The sequence below is a fragment of the Cebus imitator genome, unplaced genomic scaffold, assembly GCF_001604975.1.
Source record: "Cebus imitator isolate Cc_AM_T3 unplaced genomic scaffold, Cebus_imitator-1.0 Scaffold199, whole genome shotgun sequence".
Lineage (NCBI taxonomy): Eukaryota > Metazoa > Chordata > Mammalia > Primates > Cebidae > Cebus > Cebus imitator.
The window spans coordinates 3,868,848-3,874,144 of NW_016107514.1; the positions used below are offsets into that span (position 1 = coordinate 3,868,848).

The following is a 5,297-nucleotide window of genomic DNA, read 5'->3' on the forward strand; positions in this document are numbered from 1 at the left end:
ATTTTTGAGCCACTGAAACTTGGAGGCTGTTTGTCACCATGTTTTAACCTAGCCCCCTCTGACTGATGCAGGGCTGAAGAATGAGTCAGAACTGGGTCTGGACATGTGAAGTGCACTCCTCCAGGCTAGGTAAAATTCAAGTCTTGTTTCAAAGGTTAACAGTGAGCATGATGTGTTATTAGGGTGAGTGTGGGGTACATAAGGTATGTCAAGTGAGAATAATGAGAAACTCAACTTAAAAGACACTGCTAATTTGGACTGTGGAGAGATTCCAATGTCCTACTTAGCATTTGAGACTGTGATGGCTGAACAAACTCATTAAGAACCCTAAATGAAGGCTTGGGATAAATATCCGAGGGTGTCTAATATACCAGTTATTCATCCTAGAATGGGCAGAGTCCTTGACCCCATTCTAGGGAGACTTCCAAAAGAAAAAAGACTTGCATTTCTCCAACAACCCACATCAAGAGACTTTCCTGCACTTCTGAGCTGCGGCTAACACTCCTCACCCTTCATTCTGTCCTCAGTGTTTTGGGGAAACACCTTTACCTCTCTATGACTTACAGGTTAATAAGTGGCCCTTATAATTCCCTCCAGAGATAGAAGACTAATGATGAGGGAGTCTGAGCTCACAGCAGCAAGCGGGCATGTGTGCTCTGCAGCCACGTGGCTCATCTGCTAGATTACTACATACGATGTTCTGCAACGTTGCTTAACACAACGGGACTCTCTCCCGACTCAGAAGGTTTAATTGCTCACCTACTTCTTTTTCTGCCCTCTTGGGCTCCTAAAATGAAAAGAACTCTGGGGTGATACAGTGAGTCAAAGGAGTGCCAACCGTATCACAGCAAAATAAAGATCCCTAAAAAATCCCTGGCCTAAGATGACAGCCTCGGCTGTGTAAGTCTGAATGTGCTGACCGTGGACATGGGAGCATGAGGGTGGTCAAAATGTTCGCATTAAAGAACTTCCACACAGACTACAAGAAAAGAGGGAGGAATGGAGATGGCAGCACGAGTCCCTACAATAAAAGCAGATGTTTTGAGATCAGTTATATTCTTTCCGACAAAAATTCGAGACAGAAACCAAAGTTTAGCCTGAGGCGACAATTAACTGGGCAATAAGCCAGAAGCACATGTGGCATAGACAGATGTAAACATTTTCCCTTATATTAATATAAATACTAAATTAATGTAAACACTTGGGTCTACAGTAGTTTTAAAGGAAATCTCACAAACGGGTTTGGCTTTTGAAGGTTAGCACTGATGGTCCAGAGAATTCATTTTGGTCCAGAGAGTAAAACAGAAGAATTTATTTTGTTCCAGAGAGAGAAAGAGAAGAATTTCTCGGGTCCCTTCAGGAAGGCGTCTGGCTTTGCCTCACCTTGTATGTTTGAACTATGCATACGGCAGAAGAAGACAGGGTTTCACAGATTTAAGGTGTGAAAAGTCACTGAGTGCTTTAAGAAGCCTGGGATTCTTCTTGGAAAAATAAGTTTGTGGAGACAAAATGAGTTGGAGAAGGCTGTTATTGAAGTGAAGCAGAATTGCTTTTAGTAATCTACTTATTACCCTCACCCTCAGCCCCTTAACCTCTAACCCTAAACCCTAACCCCTTGACCCTAACCCTACCGCTACCCCAATCCTTCATCCTACTCTTTAGCACTGACCCTTGACCCCAAACCCCAACACTAACCCTAAACTTGACCCCTAACCCTACCACTAACCTTAACCCTTTACATCTGCCCAGATTCTCCAGCAGAAGCAGGGGCCCTTGGCTCCCAGCTGTGCACCACTGCATCTGGCACAGGATTCTGCAGCAATCCCCAAATAGGCACCTGAATGCCCACTGTGCCAGTCACGCAGTGGAAGCCCAGGCTATATTCTCACCTCCAGAACCAGGGCCCAGTACTTGCATTGGGCTGCTCAGGGCTGAAGTGAGCTGGGACACCCGAGGTCTTCATAAGACCAAGGCTATCTCATGCCTCCTGTCACAGAGTGAGACGCAGACCCAGCAGCACCACACGCCCCCTCCTTCCCTCCCCGGCATCTCAGCAACTTTCCAAGTCAGGGGCCCTTCCCTGATGACACCCCAAGCACAAAGCACTGGACTTTCACACAGTGAGGCTGCACACATTATTCTGTGTAGATGCCCACCTAGGCCACTGGGAGAAAGGGTGGTAGAGGGACCCTCATGTTGCCCTGTGGTATGCATGCTCTGGTTTAAACGACTGCAAGCCATTTACGAAAAACTCAAGCTGAAACACTACTTGTTTCCAACGTTTTGTCGACAGAAGATTTACAATGTACAATCCCAAACAAGCTAGCCACAGAGCAGGCTGGCTACTTCCCCTCTTAAGTCCCTCTGAGGGCCTCCGCATCAGACCTAGAATTGGAAGATTGGTGGAGAAGAACTGGGATGTTGAGGGGGTACTGGATACTTGCTGGACACCAGCCTCCCCTCACCTAAGCTTACAGACAGCCCCGATCCCGCCTGACCAAATCAGACATTGTAACGCACACAGCTCTCGATAGCAGGACTTACAGATGCAAAACTCTAAGGCAAAGGATTGTCTCAACTCCTTGGTGTCTCAAGGAACTAAAACACAGCCTAGCACAGGTGTACCATCAATCTTATCACTAAATACGCCTCTATATTTTATTCATCTTTGATTGTGGAAATGATGTACTAAACACAGTGGACTAAAGACCTTTGAGATCTCTTCACGGGATCCTATCTGGTGGACCCCCATATCTGCCAACACAGAGAAGGCATCGTAAACATGTGCAGGACAGATGCCAGATAAAGCTGTCTCTCAAAGCCTGGCAGTCACAGGAATGTCCACGTGGGGTCTGGCCAGTACGATGAGTTAAGCTTTCTCCTTGAGGCACCCCACCTAACCCACAAAACGAAGTTGTGCCTAACAAACAACAATCAGCTAGCCTACTCTCCCTAATGAAAGTTCTCCCCTGGGCCTGAAAGCTTGGGGGATAACTCCTCCCTTCTCAGGCTCAGTCCCAAGGTACAAGAGGTACAAGACCACTTGCACCAGCAGCGTGGGTCAACAAGAGAGCAGAAGCCAGAAAAGGGCAGGCCGGAAGACAAGTACCCCCTGAAGATCAAGAGAGAGGCCGTCTAGGTCCCACATAGCACTTACATCAGACTGGGACACTTCCCACTTACTGAAGACTATAAAACCCCCACCTTGCCCTCACTTGGGGCTGACACCGTTTTAGGCCTTAGCCAGCCTGCAGTCAGATGCTCATGAAAACAGCATGTTGCTTCACACCACCTTGAGCTGTTTGCTTGCGCTCTCAGGGTTCGAACCAACAACAGAGCCTTGCGCCTAACATCCCAGGTGGTAATCCAAGAGTGATATCTGCATGACACGGCTCCTCCTTCACCCTCCATATCCAAGCGATCACCAAGGATACAAGCCGGCCAGGCAAGGTAGCTCATGCCTGTAAGCCCAGTACTTTAGGTGGCTGAGGCATGTGGATCACCTGAGGTCAGGAGTTCGAGACTGGCCTGGCCAACATTGGAAAACCCTGCCTCTACTAGAAATTCAAAAATTAGCCAGGTGTGGTGGCAGGTGCTGGTAATCCCAGCTGCTTAGGAGGCTGAGGCAGGAGAATCACTTGAACCTGGGAGGCACAGGATGCAGCGATTCGAGATCACACCATTTCCCTCCAGCCTGGGCAACAGAGCAAGACTCTGTCTCAGAAAAAAGGAAAACAAAAGAATTAGTATAGTTTTGTCACCAACAAAGGGGTCCTGTCCCAGACCCCAACAACAGGATTTTGGATCTCACACGAAATGGAATTTATGGTGAGTCGCAGAGTCTAGTGACATTAAGAGAGTTTATTAGCCATTACTAAGTGACAGAGCAAGGAGTCCTCAGAAAGCAAGAGGAGGGATGCAACTGTTTCAAAGAAAAAAAAAATTTTTGAGATGGAGTTTTACTCTAGTCACAATGACATGATCTCAGCTCCCTACAACCTCTGCTTCTTGGGTTTAAGGATTCTCCTGCCTCAACCTCCCAAGTAGCTGGGATTACAGGTGTGTACCACCACGCCCAGCTAATTTTTTTGTATTTCTATTCCATTTTAATTTATTTATTTTATTCCATCTCTGTAGAGACTGCCAAAAATTGCCAATGCCGACTATATTTCCAGTCATCATGGCAGGGTATTGGGGAAAGTTTTCAATTAGCAATAATTGCACCTTGGATAAACCTCATTGGCTACAATACTGCCACTGTGCAAAGCTATATTTTTGTATTTTTACTAGAGATTGGGTTTCACCATGTTGGCCATGTTGCTGTCCAACTCCTGGCCTCAAGTGATCTGCCCTCCTCAGCCTCCCAGTGTGCTGGGATTAAGTAATCACACCTGTGATCCCAGCACGTTAACGTACAAATAGGATTACTTAATGTTTATTTATATAGGTTATTAAGAACAGTGTTGTCTCTTATAAAGGATTGTGATCAGTTTGTGTACTTTTCTATATCACTACTGATTTTAACAATAATTTAGGAGTGTACTAATATCTTTTTTTTTTTTTCAGATGGAGTTTCGCTGTTGTTGCCCAGACTGGAGTGCAATGGCATGATCTCGGCTCACCGCAACCTCCGCCTCCTGGGTTCAAGCAATTCTCCTGCCTCAGCCTCCCGAATAGCTGGGACTACAGGCACGCACCATCATGCCCAGCTAATTTTTGTATTTTTAGTAGAGACGAGGTTTCACCTTGTTAACCAGGATGGTCTCGATCTCTTGACCTTGTGATCCACCCGCCTCGGCCTCCCAAAGTGCTGGGATTATAGGCGTGAGCCACCGCGCCCGGCCTGAGTGTGCTAATATCTTTAAAGTAAAACTTATTTTTAAATTAAGAATCCTTCTTGTTTATAGTACTGGTATATATTTATAAGTTTTGGATCTTTATTTAGTTATTAACTTGTCCCTGCAACCTTAAATATTTTATAACCAAAGGTGATCAATCCCTAAATATATAATCCAACAAATTTAACGTGTGTGTGTGTGTGTGTGTGTGTGTGTGTGTGTGAGAGAGAGAGAGAGAGAGAGATAGAGAGAGAGATAGGGTCTGACTCTGTCTCCCATGCTTGAGTGCAGTGGTGCAATCATGGCTGGCTCACTGTGGTCTTAAACTCCTGGGATCAATCTATCCTTCCACCTCAGCCTCCTGGGTAGCTGGGACCACAGGCACGCGCCACCACGCCAGCTAATTTTTATATTTTTGTACACATGGGGATCTCACTGTTTTCCCAGACTGGTCTTGAA

General features: G+C 46.1%; 1 non-coding gene across 1 annotated transcript; it reads right to left on the minus strand.

Moving 5' to 3' along the window:
* Positions 1–4,128: 4,128 nt before the first annotated feature.
* LOC119473993 lies at positions 4,129–4,269 on the minus strand. The gene has a single exon (XR_005203272.1). It is a non-coding gene; the product is annotated as a U4 spliceosomal RNA (small nuclear RNA).
* Between the last annotated feature and the right edge of the window lie 1,028 nt (positions 4,270–5,297).